General features: G+C 48.4%; 1 protein-coding gene across 2 annotated transcripts in view; it reads left to right on the top strand.

Annotated features, from left to right (window-relative positions):
* LOC138569489 (catechol O-methyltransferase-like) overlaps positions 1–21,411 on the top strand; it is a 399,903-nt gene that overhangs the window by 78,336 nt on the left and 300,156 nt on the right. The window lies entirely within an intron of this gene.

Raw genomic sequence — 21,411 nt, 5'->3', positions numbered from 1 at the left:
TCTTATCAAAGGATTTCTCTGGGTCTATCACTACAAGGCAGGAATCTAGGCCTGTTGATCTTGTGTGGTGCATAAGGTTGATAGTCTTTCTAATGTTGTCGGAGCCCTGCCTGCCCCGGATGCAGCTGACCTGATCTCCATGGATTAGAGTTGGGAGCAGGGTTTGCGTCTATTCCTCAGAATTGTTGCTAATATTTTGGCATTGTTGTTCAACAGAGAGATTGGTCGGTAGGAGGAGCAGAGTGATGGATTCTCCCTCCTTGTGGATGACCACAATTATGACTTCCATCATTGTATCTGAGAGCTTGTCACCTGCTAGGGCCACATTAAAGACCCAAACTAGGTAGGGTGCCAAGGTCGATCTATACATCTTTTTGAATTTCATGTAGAAACCGTCACTACCCAGTGTTGCACCTCATTTTCATGTTCTTGATTGTATGAATGACTTCTTCAAATGTGATGGGCAAATCTAGGGTGGTAGCAGGTAACTACCTTCTTATTGGTATTTTTAAGTTACACAAGGCAATTTTGTATACATTACAGCTGACAGATCTCCTTATCCTTGCAGCCTTAGGAGTATGAAGTTTAGGTGGCAGTGATCATTTGTGTTATGGTCCGAATCAAGCAGGTTGGGTTCACTTTAGTATCTTCAGTTTTTTGCACATAGTTGCACTGCGTGTGTTACCCTCGTAATACTACGTGTGCTCCACACGTATCATACACTAGATCCCCATCATACCGTTGATCTGTCGTGCGAGTGCTACAGTTTCAAACATCCATTCATTGTGCATGCGTGTCTTTTTATTAGTCTAGATAGACATGAGAAACGCTGATTATAACCTATACTGATGATGATCTTATGTTTTTGTCTGTATGTTTTGTGTTTGCATGTTTTTTGTCTGTGTCCTAAGCACAGGTTCCCCCATTATGATTTTGCTCTGTTTGCTTTGATTTACTAATTATGTTGGTACCCACTACCTCAATACTATGATGAATGACTTGGTTTTGTGCACATTTCCTGGTTTTCATGTTCTTCCTATAACAATTTTCGAACTTTAATATTGAATTGATGTTGCTGATGTATATGGGGGTCAATGTTTCATATTGATACGGACAAACACTTTTGGTTACCTCCTATTGTCTCATGACATTTCTGTTCAGTTTAAATTGAAGAGTTTGCCATGGCCCTACCTGCATCCCTTGGTTGATTTGGATCTGTAATGCCGTAGCTTTAGCAATTGCATCTTGTTCTTGCCTCTTTTGTTTATCATAAAAATGTTGAGCAGCTTGACGGGCCTTGTCATCATTTGATTCTGCTTGCCATCCTATGTGGACATTTTGAATGTTATTGGCCTGTTCTGCTCTGCTGCTTTCTCAATGTCATTCAGGCTAGATAGGTAGTCTAATGGAGTTGGGACTGTTGCTGCTTACAAGCTGAAATGTTTGCCCAATCAGATTTCTTAGAATATTTTTGCTTAATGAGATTAGTGAGTTCAGTCATTTTCTGCCTCATGGTTTCTACATAGGATAAGGTGTCTGGCCACTGTAACCTTTCCATGAATTGTTTGTAAAGCGTTTCTTTGAGGACAGCACTAAGGGGTTGTTTGAGATCAGCGAGGGTGGGGTTATAGCGTGCAGAATAATCTCCTGGCAGTGATAGGGATTGCTGTGCCACATGGTAGAGGTCTCGGGCGCTCTATGGAGTGTGTATGAGCGGAGTGTTGCCGGCAGTATTAGGAGCAGGGTATGTGCACACAGGCATAATGGGAGCATCTGGTAATGGATTCTGCCCCTGGGGGTGGACACGCAAGGGAGGACCACCTGAATGGAGGGTTCTTGGGGATTGGAGGTCGGATACCCTTAGGTAAGACACAGTTTTCCACATCCTTTAAGGAGGGAACCCCTATCCCAGAAGTGGTAATGGGATATTGTTCACCATGTACTCTGGTCTCAGAGAAGGGCAGGAGATATTTTCATCCCAGATGTTTTAGAAAGAGGAGGAGAAGGATTAGGGATGAGGTACTTTGTGGCACACATCGAGCATGGGGGGTTCTGGAAATGAAGAGTCTGAGGGTTGCGGAACCTGAAGTGGCAGATTTGGTTGTGTGTTATATTTGTGCAAGCACCCTAGACTTCCTGCTTCCAGATAATTTTGTAGATATTTGGCTGATAACAAGTTGTGGAGGCTGTTGCGGTGGGGAATGTGGTGGGGAATCACACAGGTGATTTAAAAACAAGAGTAGAGTGTGACATGACAGTTGGGAATGGTGTGGAAGCATTTAAGGGGGATTTGTTCAGAGAACAACATGTTACCCCATTACCCTTCATTTATTTAATGTTTGCACTGTTTTTCGGTGTTACGGTCCGCTTTGAAAATTACCACTCTGTTTTCTTTGCAATAAAATGACTGGATACCGGGCGCTACCAGATAGTTTGCATAACGGCAATGGTTTCTTATAACCAATGGCTTCCAAGCAGAAGTTAGGCCTTGCGGTTTCTACCCTTTTATAACTAGGGTTCAGCTAGCATGGCTTTTTCCTATAGCTTATGAGGAATAGCATAAACAATACCTACATCCCAAATAAGGAAATGATAAGAGAAGAACAACAGTGACATGTCACATCAGGTTGCTGGGGCTCAGCAAGATATGCCAGGCCTGGAGTTTGTGCATCGTGTAAAAATGGGGCACACAGGGCTACACAGAAGGGGACTTGGGAATGCATGTAGATATTCTGCAAAAACATAATATATTGCAATGCATGCATTCAGAGTGTTAGTTTACACTGGCCCTCATTACGACCCTTGCGGAAAGCGACTGACCGGAGCGCCACAGCGTAAATAGCGTTTCCGCCATTGCACGAAGGAGCAAAGTGCGGCCCATTCCGACCCATCGGGCACGAGCACCACGCCACGGCGGAAGTGCAAAGTCCGCGATGGCGGAAATGACCCCAAAACGGCCCACACCGCCGCCGTACGGCGCCCTAGGTGCAATACCGCCACCCCTCTTAGCGGTCACCGCAGTGTGCGCCTACCGGAAAGTACGGTGACCGGAAATATACGGAAACGGAAGTTAAAACATGGGCCCGGAACGGGAAACATCCCGGCGTACACCTATAAAACCACTAAAACCACACAACCACTAAAATCACTACCCTGAAACACACCCCAACCCGTCACCCACCCTAGCGAAACCAAGACAAATGGGAAAAGTAGCGAAGAAAGCGTGCGACCGCAAGCGGCAGGTCCACTTCTCCCGCGAGGAACTCACCGTGCTAACAGAGACCCTCCAGGAGAATGCTGCCGTCGTCTTCTCCACGCAAATGACCAGAACGGCACTTGCAAACAAGAAGACCATATGGGCTCTGGTGGCACAGCGGGTAAGTGCGGTGGGGACCGCACCCCGCACCCCACAGCAATGCCGCAAGCGATGGGACGACCTGCGGATACGCGTCCGCAGCATACTCTCTGCCAACCGCAACATTGCCACAGCCACCGGGGGAGGTCCTGAATCACCCATCAAGTTGACCCCCTGGGAAGAAATCTGTGCCTCCACCATCGGAATGGAGAGCATAGAGGGAGTCGGAGGGATGGAGAAAGGAGTGCAGACATCCGAAGATTCAGGTAGGTGTACCAGATAAAACAATGCCAAATCCACACAGTCCATCCATGTGAAGTACCATGCGTCCACATAGTGCAACAGAAACACATGTCCAGGAGAACGGCCACACACATCGGCCTGATAGCGCACGTTAAAACCCACAATAAATACATAAATAATTAAAAACCCCTAATACACGCACTACACGTGCAGCAGGCACACCCTAACTGCAGGCTGCCAAACAACTGCACCCTCACTCCACACACAAATCAAAGCACCTCCAAGGACCCGACCCAAATCACCCTCAGGTACCACCCCAGAGCATGTGATACAATGCCATTCCAATTCCCACAGACCCATCATTAACCCTCGCCCTCCTTTACTCCACCACAGGGTCCGATCCAAACGACGAGCTACAGGACACCCCTACCAGCACACCTGCAAAGAGGGCCAAGACCAACGGCCAGAGACCCTCCACCTCAGCTGCACGCATCAAGACACGGCAGCAGCACAAATCAGGTGGCAGCACAGAGGAGGGAACATCAACAGGCACCCCAGCAGCCAGCATGCCCACAACACCACCACCACAGGTCCCCCCAATGGATGCCACAGAAGGCACTGCCTCTGGTGGCAGCAGCACCATAGGTGACACCCCATTGATGGCAGCATGCTCCGACACAGAAAACGGGGATGTCGAAGTCAGATCCATCCATGACCTGTCCCAATCCCCCTGTCTGTCCCATCCCGTACAACATGAGGATACCACGCAGGGGCACCCACAAGACAACGACTGGCCATCCCCCACAAGCCCTGTGGCAAGGCAACATGAGGACAACAGCCCCTCTGTGACACCCCCGCAAATGGGCATGGCCCAGCAGAGGCAACAGTCCCTCGACAAGTTAATCGTGCAACAGCAGCAAATGGCCACGCTCCTCAAGGACCATGCCGATGAATGTGGGGGCACTAAGGCAGACATAGAAACATCAACTGAGACACTTAGGGCAGAAATGGAGAGAGGCACAGAGACGCTAAGGGCACAAATGGAGAGTAGCACCGAGAGCCTGAGAGTCCAAATGGAGAGAAGCACCGAGAGCCTGAGGGGGGAACTGCATGCGACGTCCAAAGACGTATGTGCCGAACTTGCCGCAGTGCGCCGTGTGCTCACTGAGCTCTCGCAAACCCTTAGGGACATGCATGGACGTGAGCAGGCAGACACATCATCCGTTGCAAGTTCCGTCCAGGGCAGCCCCCAACGTAGATCTGGAAGGAACCTGCGCTCCACAGGCAGGGGTGCCCCTGATACCCGCAGAGGGGGCTTGCAATAGCGACAGCCCACTGACAATGAGCATCTTTGGACACTGGGGTTCGGGGGGGAGGTAGGAGGGTGGAGGGGGTGTGTTGGGCTCACTTGGGTGGCGGGTCGATAGGGTGTTCAACATGACATCACATAAAAAGTGCACGATCAACCAATGAGATGTGTGGACATTGATTTCTGTGTACTAGGCCATCATAGGCGTACAGTCCATATTGTGCATGTCCCAGACACGCACAGTGCCACGAGTCCCGTGTCCATGTATCAGCCACCAGGCGTGAGTGCTAGAAGCATACATCAATGAGATGCTGACGAATGTCACGGGCCTCCGGTGCCTCGCAGACTCCATGAGGTGCTGCCACATCCCCACCCTCATCATGACCATCATCAGGTGCTTGCAGTTCTGCGTCAGGGGGCATGGGCACATTTCTACGTACGCACATGTTGTGGAGCATGACACATGCCATCACCATCTTTGCAACCTTCTCATGGCGGTACAGGAGTGCCCCGCCAGACCTGCTGAGGCAGCGGAAACGAGTCTTCAGTAGGCCGAATGCCTGTTCAATGACTACACGGGTACGTGAGTGGGCATGGTTGTAGTCCTCCTCATGCTGGTCCCGTGGGTTCCGGACTGGTGTGAGGAGCCATCTCTTCAGTGGATATCCAGCATCACCTGTATGTGGACGAGAAACCTATGATGTGGAATGCCATTGCTACGTACGCACACCCCCCCCCTTCCTGCCAGGTCATTGCCAAATCACATTCCCCACATAATCATGCATGTAATGAGACTCACCGAGTAGCCAGGATCTGTTCCCTGCGTGTCGCTCCATGTAGCGTGGTATTGTAGAGTTCCTCAAGACCATAGAATCATGGGTAGATCCAGGGAATCGGGCACAACAATGTGTAATGATCCTGTTGGAGTCACACACCATTTGTACATTCAGGGAATGAAATTGTTTTCTGTTGCGGTACTGGGCCTCCATTGCATGTGGGACGACCAATTCCACATGGGTGCAGTCGATGGCACCAATGCAACCCGGTATGCCGGCAAGTGCATGGAATCCCACTTTTGTGTTGGTAATTTCCTGCTCCGAGCGTGGTAGAGAGATGTAGTCGTCTGCGTGCTGCAGGAGGGCATCGAGCACTTGCAATAGTGTCCGTGAGAACAGTGGCTGAGAAATGCCATGCAACTGTCCGACTGTGTGCTGGTAGGTGCCTGTGGCCAGGAAGTGGAGTACAGACACCACCTTCAGTAGGGGTGGGATGGCGGTTGGGCTATCTATCATGCTGACAAGGTCAGCCTGTGTCATGTCCACAATGGCGGCTATGGTGTCCCGGTCCAGACGGTAGAGGGTGTGGATCTGCTCATCAGTGAGGTTGAACGGATGTGCTCGGAGGCGTGGGATTGCGGGCTGCCTGCGTGGTGGTAGTGGCTGTGCTGGCGGCCCTTGCTGGCCCTGCCTTGCCCTCCTCCTCCTCCTGCGTCTCCTTCGTGCGGCCGGTTGCAGTTGGTGTTCGTCTTCTTCTTGGAGTTGGAGTACTTGCAGTGCTATCAGGTCCCCCAGGGCCAACATCGCGAGTCCTGCCGGTAGCATTTCGGTGTGGTTGTGGGAGGAGACTGGCTGTGCAATTTATGTGTTTTCAGGCTGTATGGCCTCCACCTGTGGTGATTAATTCCACCTGTGCAAGCTGCTCTCCCCTTTGGCCGAGCACGTCCCGCGCACAACGCTGCAAATCTGGGAATGGCATCTTGCTCTTGCAATCATGTATTTGTACCCGATGGCCGTGTAACATTGGTTGACATGTTCATTCTGCTGTGGTCCCATTGTTGCACATACTATCTGTGCAGTCGCGAACAGACTTGTGAAGGGTCAGTGGAACGTAGTACTCGAGTAACGGTGGGCCCTCATGCATCACTTTACCGAGTTGCAATGACGGGCGGGGCGTCCCATTTGTGGGTGAAGGCAGTTGCCATTTTCACACACAGCCGCACTCGATGGAATAATTAGTGATTTCAAACGGCCACAGATGCCTTTTCGGCGTGATGTTGCAAATGTGGAATTCCAAGGGCGGCGCTTTCGGTTTCCAGCTAGCGGCGAGGAGATGCCCACAGGTCTGACTGCAAATATAACGTTCTGTTGTTCAATGTCCTTGAGACAGGGCCCATGGCGAGGAAGCAATGATTGATATGAATAGTTTGGGATGCGCAATTGCTACGTGGGCGATGAGGCCGGCCGTTCCCAGATACATGTTACTTCACAACACTGGAATTACGGGCTGGTGCACTGTGGATTTTGCAGGCTGCATAACGCACAGACTCAATGGATGTTTCTAATGTTATGTGAGTAATTATTCAGGCGTTTTGATTCCGGGATGAGGGAATGATGAATGGATGCATGGGCAGGTGATTTGATACAGAGTTTGCCATGTACAGGGCTTCTTGGGATCTATCCGCCTCCCCTACGCTATGTGATGCAGGGCTGCCATGGTGGGACCATCGTCTATCTGGCCTTGTTGAGCCCTCCCTGTCTCGACACGCCCTCAGACACTTGTGTCCATGCACATTAACATTCCCATCTGATGGATTCTGTTTTGACAGACGCATGCACAGGTACACTCGTTTGTGATGGTGTTTGCACCTCGATATAGATGGTTAGGAGTCGCAAGTGGTTTTGGGGTGGTGATGATCCTTTGGAGTGGGCTAGCATGCATATGGCTGTGGATTTCGTGTGATCATTGAAGTGAGTTGTTGGAATGTAGTTCTGATGGCCATTCTGTTCTTTTTCTTTTCTTTTGGTTGACAGGTATCTCCTCCCCTTTTGCCACTGCCATCTGTATGCCACTCCTGCAGATGGGTTTTACTCCCGACACCTGCTGCTTCGTGTTAATCAGTGGAGCAGCATTACGATCTTATGGGACGATCGCCAATGGCCCACATGCCCTTACGCTGTACTGGTGGCTCGGAGCAACATTTCGGCCTTTCGGCTGGACTAGTGCCTCCCCATTGGGACGGCCCTGCGGTTCTGTGCGCTTCCATGTTGCCTTTTCGTACGTGAATGTGGCTCTGTGTACCATGAGGGAACAGGACGACACACAAGTAGTGGCTGGTCATTTCTTGCGGATGCAGCCCACAATGGTGATTGGTGTTTAGGAGTTCATGGCCTGATGGCTGTATGGGCTTGGTGACTTTGATATGCATTAAATTTCTATTCTGATTTGGCCCGTGTAGCGTTTTTCTTTGCAAGTGATGTGGCATATGCCTATTTGGGGGGCGATGTATTGTGAGGAGATCTGCATTGGGTTCCAGCTTCGGAGTTTAGTTGCGTGGTACTGTACTGGGCGCGTTTGCCTACTAAGCCCGTGAGGTCAGGGATGGGGGCTGCCAATATGACAGTTTGAATGTTGTCATGCTCAGGGGCGGGGGATTGGGTTTTGTGTAACAGATGCCGGTCAGCCAGGTGGACTGGTGGAATGATGTGATTCTCGGAATATGGCTGGTCACAGGTGCCTGTGTTTGCGTGCGTTTCTTGGTGGGGGACTGTGGTCATGTCCATTGGGATGGCTTCTGTATTCGTGCCATCTGTGCCCTGCAGCTCCCATTGGCCCCTCTTGTGTTTCTTTTGTTCGTTGCCATGCATGGGTGACTTGTACATTTCAATGGTTGCATTGTGGCTTCATTGCACCTACGGGGAGTTGTACTTTGTGGGCAGGGAGCGGTGTACAGGCACTCAGTGGGGCCGTTTACGGTTGATTCGCGATGCCGTACTTCTCACCATGGCGGAATGGTACATTACGCCATGCCTGATGGCGTTAGGTACATGTCCGCTAGGGTCGGAATTGGCGTACCGTTGCGCCATGGTGGTGTTTGCGGTTTCGCATGGCGCGCGCGCGCGTGCTTGGTGCAGTTAGCGTTGGCGTTCACTACGGTGTCGCTAATGGCTTCGTACTTTGCGGTGACGGGTCATAGTCGCACCGAGAGCTATTCGATGGCGGTATTGCATTTCCGCCATCGTTTTCCGATTTCCGCAAGGGTCGTAATGAGGGCCACTGTTATGTTTGATGTTAGTTGTTGTTCGGTGAGTTGCTGTTTACACGGTTAGTCTTACTTTTGATTATTACTGCACTTTCTACTCACAGTTCTTGGACTAGTAGAGGGATTATACATGTGGCCAGGAGTACATGTGCTATTAAAATTTGTCAATGCAAGAATTGCTTGCTGGTAAGTTATGATCCTCTGTGTGGAAAGAGTTGGTTGTGTTTGGTTGTCGTGATTTACTCGAGTGAGCTCAATTCACGGTGAGCACATCGGTGGCTTCCCCTTCACCTTTTAGGTAACGTTTTCTTCCTCTTTATGACTGTTCCCCCATGTAGGAATGGAAGTAATTACCCCATATCTACAAGTTACACAAAGGTACCACTCTCCTGCAGTTACTTTCATTTTTAATGTTTCTTTGTCTAGTTAGTGGTGAAATATAGCCCTTGAAGGCCAGAAACAAAGACGCCAGAGTGATTTGTAAATACCCATGGAAATCTAAGGCCAGCAAGGAAATGGTGATGTCAGACATGAGGCCGATTGAACCAAAAACAGGCCTAAGGAAAGAAAGTGGGCTTGAATTTCAAAAGTGCAAAGATATGCGCAATGTATTTCAGCAAGGAAAAGAAAGACATGTGACTGACAATGCCATTTTACTCAATCCATGGGGAGCTGCATTTGTACTTAAAGAGACAGCAGTGCGTACATTATCTTCAATGTAATAACAGATGGTGCTCCAGTAATCTAAATTGAAATCAAGCTCCTTGCATTTATAAGAAATAAAAGACTTTCCTTTTTGTTTTTCCCTCATCCAAATGACAGTATGCAGAGAATAATGCTCACTAGACTTTCAAAGTTTGAACATGGTTTCTTATATAACTGCCCTCTACATATGGACAATCCAGAAGTGATACTCATCTTTTTTGAAACTGTGAAATTAAAGAAACATAGTACATATGGATAAGGCCCATATGCCTTATAAGATGTCATGTAAATTGCATTGTGTGTGAGTTTAAAAGGCCATTGCTTGCAGGGTACATGAGCCGGTAATTTCTCCAAAGATGAAACTTAACCTCCAAGACCTTTCTTCTGCTGCCCTGAAGAGTGGGACCTGGTTGTCAACCATCAATCAGGGCCATTACTTAAGAATATAGAGAGAAAAACAATGCTTAGATGTGAACCACGGTAAGGACTGTTAAGGGCATGCCTGTTCTTTCAGCAGAAGTGACCTTGAGATCACAATTCCCATAGAATGTCGATTAGAGTTGCTATCATTGTATCACAGGCCTTGAAGGGGGAGGCGGACATCAACATGAGCTAGTCTCTGCTTGGTCACATGCTAAGGGTAATGCAAATTAAGAGAACAAAGGAAAGGCTGACTTTGAATTAATAGGAAAATACATATAATTGCAAAAAAAGGGGCATCATAGATGCCACAACGGTCATTCCAGATTTTTATTAAAGGTGACAGTCACCCCCTTTGAACCATGCTAAAACAATTGTTGTATGATAAACATAACTAAAGTTATTAATGAAAATTTGATTTGGGCCTTCCCTTGATTATGAGAGATTTGAAATTTGGTGTGAGGGTGATGGAAATAAGTAACAAGAGAACTATGAAGTGGCATATTTTTCACTGATACAGCTCTGAGTAAATGAAGGAAAAACATATCTCCACATAGGAAGGGCATGCCGACTTCAGATTAGTATCATCTGATTTGCCTTAAAATGTAGTTCTTAAAAATATATTCATGAATGTAAAGATTTGCAAAATTATGGTGCTTGCCATGTTGATAGATTTTTAGAGTTTTAAACATGCCAAGCCCGCTGTCAGTTTGGTATGATGAAGCTTTCTCCTCCCACACCTGTCCTAATACACCCCCTGATCTCCTTGTCCTATTAGCACATAGGTGGGAGGTGGGTAGTGAAAACCAACCAATCCCTTCTGCGGGAATCATGACAAGTTTGTGATGTCATTTGCCTGCTGAACTCTTGCGAGAAACATCCCAGTACAGAGGCCTCAATCTTGAATTGGAGACAGGAAACAGGAGACGTAAAAGCTGACTGGGACCCCTTGGTGGATTCAGAGGAGACAATCCCTGACTGACACCCTTGCTGTCCCAGCGGTGCCCTGCTGTTCCCTGATGCCCATTCCAAGGCCTCCCCTGTGGGTAAAACTATCCCAAAGCCATAGATTGTGTAGGTCTTGCATATTTTCAAGCATCATTTTAGTTATTTCCCCATAGCAAATATCCAGTTTGTCTTTGTAGCTCCTTAGCATATTTAATTAAAGTACATCAATTAATTCCCCTATAGAAATCACGGATGTATAGACATAAAGATTTGGCAAAAGAATGAATCCCAAACCCCTGTTTTCACATGAGTGCGCAGGGTGAAAAACAAAATTCCCCATTGATCCCCTTAATTTTAAATCAGAAGTGTAAAGCCTGGTAGTGCCTTTGCATGTGCAGGGTGCAAAACGAAATTTCCCCTTTGTTCCCAGTGTGCTCTGACCAAAACCACAAAGCCCTGCCTGTTCTGTGTAGGTGTGGTCAAACAAATTTCACATTGCTTTTTCTGTCACTCATATTGCATCTGTGGTAAAAAGTAGAACAAATGATTTTTCCCCTAGAATCCCTTTTCCAAAGAGTGCATTTTTATCAGAATTAATACCAAAACGAGTGTCCCATTGTGTTCCCACTCTTTGCCACTGGCCTTCAATTCAGAGCGGTGAAGTCTAATTGATGTGTGGAGGGTGGAGTTGCTGGGAGAAAAGTAGTATAACCAAATCAGCAATCACTGTGTGTCTTGAATTGTTCTTTTTCTGTATTGGTGGGTGATTTGAATAGAAATTGTGACTGCTTATCTTAGTATTATCTCTGTGTTGGTGCCTTTATAGAAGTAGTTTTTATTCTTGTGTTGCCACAGCAGTGGTGGCTGATGTTAGTCTGTTTATCCAATTTGGTTTAAATAAATTAATAAATATCTATATTCTTAATACACACTAACCTGGTTCCTAGTCTGTTGTGGCTCTGGGTATTTGTTAGGGTTGGGTGCGAGACGGGTTGGAGGCCTTACCAAACTGAACCGAATCAAAATCAAAGTGATTTATTGTGCGTCACATTCATTGGGGGGACAGGAACTCCCTGAGTTGAGCGTGACTGTGTAATAAACCATAACCGTTGCTTTCCTGTCTCTTTCATCCCTTTTATGTGTTGTGCAATGAAATGTGGGTGGTTTGGTTTTGAGTCAGTGTCGCTTGACTGATTATTTCTGGGATGGTTATATTGGGCACCCTCCTGTTAGTTCAGATGGGTGTATATGGGTGTGCCTGTATTGGTGCTTAGATGACTTGGTCAGCATGGATTGTTGGTTATATTTGTTAAATTGCTCTGTTTGTTTTTCTTTGTATATCAGAATTGATTGGTAGTCTTGGTTCCTCTGCGTTGCTCAGCTAGGTTGGTGCTCAGCTGTGGCAAACCTGAGGCGTAAGTGTCGAAGGCCTGCACAAAAGGAGCTATTGTTCATCCTCTTGCAGGCATGTTGAAACATGTCCATGCACAGTCATTATGATGCTTGGTTGTATGTATTATGATGTATGCCTGCCTTGGTGGTTTCGAGCAAGTATGCTCTTTTCTGGATGATTCTAGAGGGTTGGTGCGTTATGGTGACAATGCTAGACTCTGGTTGTTGCCATTTTTAAGAAGGGGGGCGTGTGATAACCTGGCTGCCTCTGTCTTGTGTGCATGCAGATGACAGGTGCTTGTGGAATGCCTGTTGGAGTAGGGAATGTGGTTCCTTGGAGATTCTAGAAGTGATTGTTAGAGATGAGACAGGATGGGATTAATTACAATGTGGTTGTCTTTTCCTAAATCTCCTACTTTACTTCCTACTTGTAACCTGCAACTAAATATTTACCTTTTCTATAATCCTAGCTCCAGTTTTGTTCCTGCTTGCTACCTGCCTTCCCAGACTACCACAAGGGGGCCATGTCTCACCTACCCCCTGTGGAAGGCAAAAGCATTTAATTTCTGATGGGCCACAGATGTTCATGAGCCACGGGCAGAGAAAAACCTCAACCATAACTTGGACATGACACACTGATTGCAGAACTGTTGAGTGGTGCGGTAAGAGATCTAATTGGTTGGCATGCACATAAGGACCCATGTCATGTTAGCCTCTGTCTGAGGCACAGGTGCACCCAGTAACACTTTCTACATATACTAATGAAGGTCTGAAATGGTGCTTTAAAGCCATACCCTCGAAGGTCAAAGCATGTTCCATTAGGAAGTTCTTTGTTGATGGAACCGACTCAAAGTATTATACTGACTCTTTGTACAAGGCTCATCATAGAACATGCTATAGGCCATATAGGCCAGGAGCATAGCTCAGGGGCAACACGTTTGCCTTGGAAGCAAGACCATGCATAGCAACACAGGTTCAAATCCTGGGCTCGGTCTTAGAAACTGGACCCCGGTATTGTGAAAGAACAATTATAATCACAAAACCATGAGGTATCTGTGTTCGGTAGCCACAGTTTTGGGACAGGGATACTGGAGCAGTTTCTCTGTCCATTTCTGAACAACTGGAAATAAATCCTGTCTCTACGTTTGCTGCCAGCGGATGCTTATTAGATTACTTGGAGATGGGTGTAGGTTTCACCTCTCTGGTGGTTGCACCTATGTAGGAGATTGTCTCTCTGAGGGTCCATCTCAACACTCTTATCTGCTGTCGTTCATCCTGCAAGCACCCTCAAACAGTAGACACCTTAATATTCTGGCTGGCTCTCTACAGGGAGACCGAGGGAAGGACTATGCTCTGGTGGAACTAAGGGCGCTTTAACACTTGTAAAGAAAAACTATCAGGTGCAGAAGGCAAGCGATAGGGGATGCCTGCAGGCTGCCCTCTGGGGTAATATACAACCGTGGCCATGGACCTCATTACGGGTGTGGCGGTAAACCAGCCGGTAGGCGGTGGGCTAACACCGACCCCGTAACACTGTTTCTGCCGCCTGACATCCTGGTGCCACCGGGATATCCTAGGCAGTGGCGGGACGGTTATTTCCCATTTCCATGGAGTCCCACGGGACTCCATGGGAAGGGGAAACCTGAAGCACCAGCACTGTTAGCAACAGTGCTGGTGCTTCAGTGAAAAGCCTGCCGGTAGGGGCCTGAACTCCCGGCCGGTCAGCCCTGCCGGGAGTTCGGTGCCCCTACCGGCAGACTCTTCATTTGGCACTCCAGAAAGGATGCCAGTACCTTGCTGCCGAGACCCTTATTTCCGGACCGCCAAACTTGTAATGAAGCCCCATCCCTGAAATGAGTTCAAATCTGAAAGGAACCACAGATAGGAATAGTCACGTCATTTACTTTCTGTTTCAAAGAGAAGCAGCATTTTATTGATTGCATTCTTATTATAGTATTATGGTTCTGTAGTTGGCAAGTGGAGCTTATTGGGCCTCATTAAGCGGTAGGAGATAAGGGATTACCGGCACCGGTAAGGGTGCCGGTGCCGGTAATCCCTTACCTCCATATTCCAAGGTCTCTTAGCGGGTCCCTTCCTCAACGCCTGGTCTGACCATGTGTTAAGGACAGGACCCACTAAGGGATTTCAAAGCCAATAACGGTACCGCAAACTGCGGTACCGTTATTAGCTACTTCCCCATTCCCATTGAGCCGTATGGGGGCTCAATTGGGAATGGGGAATGGTTCTCAGAATGGGGACTTACCAGGTGCTCCAAGGTTGGAATGACCCGGCAAGTACCCATTATGAGAACCCAGACCCGGTATCCGGTAAGGGGGTAGCCATGGTGCTAATAGCTAATAGCACCATGGCTACCTCCTACCGCGTAATGAGGCCCATTGACTGTCTAGCCACAGAAAACAGAGCCATGTGCTTTCCTCCCATGGTTAATTAATAGACAAATGCAAGCAAAATGATTACTGAACATATGAACTTTCCTGTCACACACAGCAGCAAGATCTTCTTTTGTAGGTTGGCACTCAGGACAGCTCTCCCCTTCAGCAATGGCTTTTACTCTGCTGTTGCCTCATTGCTGGGGCTGCTGGCTGTCATCTTGTTGTCAACCCACCCTGGTGCGGCAGTGCTTTCGGTTATTGTAGTAGCAAACCTGCACCGATGTCATGCAGACTGACTGAAGCAGTGTGCAGGCATGACCAGCACGGGCGCACAGCATTGTCACCTCCCAATTCATTGGTATTCATGAAATTGTATAACTAGCACTGCCACAGGTTCATGAATGAAAATGGGCCAGCGCGGGATGCAGCGCCACGTTGCCAGTGGACACTGTTGCTGATTGTTGTGTGGCTGCTACTGACTGACAGATAAAATAATAAAGTTGCCAAAACACCACATCATAATTAAACTGAGTCTGAAAAAATTAGAGCCGTGGCTGAAAATTGAGTGCCTGGGCCGACACTCCCATGAAGTAAGCACTGGGAAGGACACACACTGTTGTGCATGCCCAGTGATTGTGTACATATCGGTTGGCGGCATACCTGCTCTTCCTGGAAGCTGGAGCAGAGCATTTTCATAGAAGCAGCACAGACAGACACCACACATCATGTTCTATAGTTGTGTAATTAAATATGCAGGTGAAGGTTATTTATTGATGCTTTTCAGCCAGACCTACAATGCAAGAAGGAAAACACCACAATGCCACTGGACATTACCGTTTCTTTGAATGCATAGTAGTACAAAGATATGTATTTATGCCCATAAACACGTATGTAAACACAAACACATACCATAGAAGATGCAAGAACATGGACCATTGTAGATAACACATTGGGCTTCAGTTTGAGTGTAGTGAAAATTCCCCTCCTCTTTCTTCCCCCATCCCACTGCTACATTACTATGGTTGGAAATGCAACCCACGGTCTTCCCTTTCATCCTAACATATTTAGCTGGTGGTCCAGTGGGCTTGCATTCTCTCCCCTTTTTCAACATTCCCTGGTGGCTTAGGGGGAAAGCTTTCTCCTTTCTCACTAGTCAATATTCGCTGAGGGTCCAGAAGGCTCGCCTAAACCACTTGCCCCTCTTCTTCGCTCTCCAGGGTCGGACTGGGCCATAAAATTGTCTCGGGCACCAATGAGAAAGTGGCCCACATTTACAAATGGCTATTCATTCCTTTTGTGACACTGTTTGAATAGTACCCATGGGCAGAGGTTTTGGATAAAATGTGATGAAAATTGAGCATTTAAAATAATATTTATTCAGCAACACTGGTCAAAACTATTAGCCGCATAGTGAAGTAACTCATCCAGCGGAGGTCTTGGAGGGGGATCCCCCTTCAGTTGCTTCTCTTTGGGCTACTGATTTCTGGCCTGCTTCTTTTTGCTCTCTTCCCTCTCCTGCCTTGGTGGTGAAGGATCTTGGGGTCAAGCTTTCTGCCTCACTGTCACGTGAGGCTCATATCTCAGCTGTTTGTCAAGCTGGACATTTTAAATTAAAGATTCTTTGGAAAGTGCTTTGTTTTGTTCCCATATTGCTATATGCCCCGACTATTGCAACTCACTGTATCTGTCTCAACCATCTTATCTCATTCAGCGTCTTGAGCGACTTAAGAACTCTGTGGCACGTGTGGTATCACGGGTCCCCTTCTCCACACATATTTGGCACATACATTCTTCGTCAGCTACATTGGCTGTCTATTGAAAAAAGAGTGCAGTCTAAATCTCTCTGCTTTTTACGGAGTTGGACCAGAATAACTTCAACACAAATTTCGTACCTATGTTCCTCGTCGCTTTCTTCGTTCTTGGGATAATGCTATCATAGCTATCCTCAGAATTCGACTCTCTCGTGTAGGAGGCCGGGCATTCTCAGTTGCAGCCGCCAAACTGTGGAACTCTATCCCTCGTGTGCTACGGCTCACAGAGAATCACCTTATGTTTCAACGTGCTGTGAAAACATTTCTTTTCTAGTGACTTGTCTGTTTTTTTTCTGTTTACTGGATTAGCACAAAGGTGCCTTAGGGTGTTTGTGCGCTCTATAAATATTAAAATCAATCAAACAGGCCCACATTGGCCAAAAAACTGGCCCACTTCGACCCAAAAAACTGGCCCACACCAGCATTTTGCATTTTTGGTTCATCCATGAGCCTTATTGCCCTATAGGCCAGTCTGAGCCTGTCGCTTTCCTATTTATAGTGGTCCAGTGGGCTTCTCAGATCTCTGCATCAGGTGCAGAAACCCAGTGAGCAATCTGCCACTCCGCCTCAGCAGCCTCTTGTCCTGGCCACTCCCCCACCATCCTTTCCCATTCACTCTTTTTTAAGGCCGTCCATGCGGTCTAATAACCTTCTTTGTAGGCTGCTCCAATTCGACTTGTGCAACTCCTAACACCGGTGCCTCCTGCCACTCCTAACGGCGGTCCCTGGTCTGCTAGTGAGCCTGCCCCTTGTCACCCCATTGCAAAATGTACTTGTTGGTTAAGTGGGCCTCATCTCCCCTTTCGTACACTTAAACAGCCCCTGCCCCTCACGTACTTACCCATTTTGGGATCCCTAATAGTATCCATAAGGGGCAAAGGCACAGTGCAGCCTGCCAGGGGTATAACCTTGACTAATTCGAGCCTCCCTATGGGCCTGGCAGTGAGCTGACCCTCTTCCTCGCCAGTCGCCGAGGCTTTATCTTGGTGTTCCTGGCTTACCTGAGCTCCACATACAAATGCGCTCTTGTCTTACGCGGCTGCGAGCCAGCCCGCCTGCACGCAAGCACATGGTGAGTGACGGTAAGAAGTGTGTTATAAAGGCATCTGGGGATAGATGCAGTTTGTTTGGTGATTGGATGCTGTATGGGCACCTGTGGGTGTGAGGCAAGGTGGTGAGGTCGTATGGAATATGGAGTGTTGGAGTGTTGGCGTGTCAGGGTTCTGGGGAAGGTTCCACAGTGACAGTTGGAGTTGCTTTACTGGCTGGGGTGGATGTCCCAGTATTTCTCTTATCTAATAAACTTACCTTACAACTTACCTCTTGACTCCAGCGTGGTGAGTGAGAGAAAAGAACCCCTTTACTTCAAAGTGTCACCACTGAAGAAAAGTCCAGAGCCTCAGCGCACGTGCCAGAGGACTCCTGTCACAGCGCAACCAGGTCTGGAGTTAGTTATTAGCGGCAGAGCCGCTGGAGTGTGTGAGGTTGCAGCAGCTCACTGTACTGGGTACAGGGGGCTGTAGATAGTCCCTGATCGGCAGCTGCTGGGTGAAGCCACAAAAGGGAGCTCTGGTACTCAAAGTAGGATATAACAATTGGCGACGGGGGCAGGATGACTGGCTCTGATGAAGATTTCGCCCCCCCCCACCAGTTAGCACCCCTACATCAAATTTCCAGAGCAAACGGTCATCTACTACAATACCCATTCATGAGTTTCACACTCAAGGAGCACCGTCTGCATTGGGTTCCAAATGGACCACGTGGGTCGAGGGACTCGAATAGTATTTCAAGACCACCCTATACTTTGAAGTGGATGCAAGGAAAACATCTCTTCCGTTCTATGCTGGCCCAGCGGTCCACAACATATTCAAGACAGCAACTCCCAATGGCATCCCCTACAATGAAGCCAAGTGAGCTCTAGCAGACTACTTCAGCCCTCAAGAGAATGAGCCCGGCAAACCGCCCTTGGTCCGATTGACGCTTTTCAAGCCTGGCTCCATCAGCTGGCACAAACGTGCATCCTCCTAAATGAAACTGATGACGTCCAAGCTCAACTTATGCAAGGCTTTCAACCCAACACGCTATGTCGCAGATCTTAAGAGAAGCAGGCCTTACTCTCCAGCGCATCCTGGAGCTAGGATGCTCGCATGAACTAACAGGAGAGCAGGGAATATGGAAGTGCTGTTCCAGTCTGTAAATGTCAAAGAGGTTCAGGAAATTGCAAAAAGGCATATGGGGAAACCTAATGAACGCGCCCAAATCTTGAGCCACACGCTAAAAGAATTGACCGGCCACAGACAACTAGAAAAGCATGGGATTATGGAAGAGGACCAATACCTCACAGGGACCGTTACACTGCATGGGGAGCAGAAGGCACCAAGTGCAGCAGAATTGGGCACTTTGTGAAGGTTTGTAGACATCTGTGAAACGGGAAAGACATCGGACTCCCACGCTCGATGACTTGCTAGTGGACATTCAATGATCCATGTTCTTTTCTAAACTAGACCTACGAGCAGGTTACCACCAGATCATGCTTTGCAAGGATTCGAGGTACATAAGGACCTCCTTGTCACAAATTGGGCTGCAACAGGTACAACCACCTACGTTTTGGAGTGTCGTCCGAGGACAACGTTTTTTCAGGACACTGTATGGGGAGTTATAGCAGGAATTCCTAGTGTCATAAATTTCAGCGATGACATCCTGATTTTTGCCAAGTGTCTGTCTGACCACATCAACCTTTTCTGAACTATCCTGAAGGGAATTCAGGAGCAGGGCCTCACACTCAACAAGGAGAAAAGCAAATTCCTCAAAGACCACCTAGAATTGTTCAGCTTCGCCTTCCACAAGGCTGCAATGTCGGCTGATGTTCAGAAAGTTAAGGACATAAAATCTGCCCCTGCATCGAAGAATCAGAGACACACAGCTTCCATTTTCCTTGGAATGGTAAATTACTGCAGACGATTCATTCCACACTTGGCTATGCTGCCGGACCCACTAAATCGTATTATGAGAGCAGCTGAGCATTGGGTGTGGTACACACCACAGCAAGACTCTTTTTTTTTTTTTTAACTTTGGTTTTATTAGTAGTTTTTAGAAGGAAAAAACAAACGGCAACGCTGGGAGCGTTGTTATCATCACTTTTAACATTGTCATAAAACCCCCAGGTTCCCTCCCCCCCCCTCCCCCCCCACCCCAACTCCTCCCCTCCCCCCAGATCAGAGTCACTTCGCAAGTCGGACAGCTGGGGCTGTCATCGTAGTTCATTGTACGTTGCCACAGAGGTATGCTATGCTCTCACGTCCAAATTGGCTGGATGGGATCCGCTGTCTCCCGGGTCCTGGGCTACTCCTACATCCTTGGTTGAAGCATTCCAAACCTACCCCCCGCCAACTCGCCAGAGTGTTCTCATGTTGTCAGTGGGGGTCCCAACCCCATGCCCCATAGACCCCATACCAGTTAACCTGAAAGGAGCCCAGTTCATTATTTACCATGGCCGTCAGTTTATCCATTAAGAACATGTTTTTGAGTTTCTTAAGCCAGTCTTCTTTGGATGGGGTCTCTGGGCTCTTCCACCTTTGTGCAAGGGCCACTCTACCCGCCCGTAACATCGTCTCCCACATTCTTGGGTACCTATACAGTTCAGTGTCCTCCGGGGGGAGGCCCAGCAACATCGTTAGGGGGTTGAGTGGGATTTGTTCCTCGGTGACCTCGGCCATCCACCCCCGTACTTTCTCCCAGAACTCCTGCGCCTTGGGGCAGGACCACCACATGTGCCCCCTCGACCCCACTTGGCCACAGCCCCTTGGACACCTGGGGGACACTCCCGAAAACATCCTGGACAGTTTCAACGGGTCCCTGTGCCAACCCTGTAAGATTTTGAAGTTGTGTTCCATGTCCGATGTAAATAGGTTCCCATGGAATGCTATCTTAAAGACTTTGGACCACGCCTCCTCTGTAAGTGGTTCTCCCGCCAGGTCATCCCAAAACCCTCGGAACCCTCTTCTCCCCTCCAAGTTAACGGTGTTCAGTATTCGGTACATTTTGGAGACCGCCCCCTTCCTTGATGTGGCCGTGTCCAGAAATTTTTCGAAGGGGGTCAGCTGTCTCCGAAGGTTCTGGCCCCATGATTGGTCGCAAAGGATGCCTTTCAGGCGTAGATATTCAAAGATTGAAAGGGACTCCCGCCCCAGTGCGTCTCGCAGGGCCTCGTATTCGAGGAACTCGCCCTCTTTGAACAGTTGTCCCGCCCATTCCAGACCCCCGTCCGACCAGGACTGGGCACTCCTGAAACCTCTGCTGCCTAGTTTGAGAGGGTGGCCCCAAAGCGATGACATTGGAGAGGGCCATGTCGTGAGGTATGAGGTTGTGGGTCCCTCTTTCCAGAGTGTCCAAAGTATTCCCAGGGTTGGGTGGGCTTTCAGTTTGCTAGGGATGAGTCTGCGCGGCAGCCACAGGAGGTCGCGCACTTTCAGAGGGTGGGCATCCATATCCTCAAGGTATGACCAGTAGGTGCCCATCCCCTCCTTCATGTGCTCCAGCAAGACCCGCAGCTGGGCTGCCCGGTAGTAAAGGAGGAAATCCGGTAGCCCGAACCCGCCCTCCTCTCTGGGTAGTGTTAGAGTGGCCTTTCCTATCCTCGGGGCCCGCCCTTGCCATATAAACTCGCGGATTGCTTTTTGTAGATCGCGGAGCAGCTGGGTGGGGACCTCCGTTGGGAGTGCGGTGAATAAGTATAGTATTCTCGGCAGAACGTTCATCTTTATCGCTGTCATGCGCCCATACCAGGACAGAATCAT

Source organism: Ambystoma mexicanum, chromosome 2q, assembly GCF_040938575.1.
Source record: "Ambystoma mexicanum isolate Mex_15411 chromosome 2q, UKY_AmexF1_1, whole genome shotgun sequence".
NCBI lineage: Eukaryota > Metazoa > Chordata > Amphibia > Caudata > Ambystomatidae > Ambystoma > Ambystoma mexicanum.
Note: the sequence above shows the minus strand (reverse complement) of the source record. Positions and strands in the feature narration are given on the sequence as shown.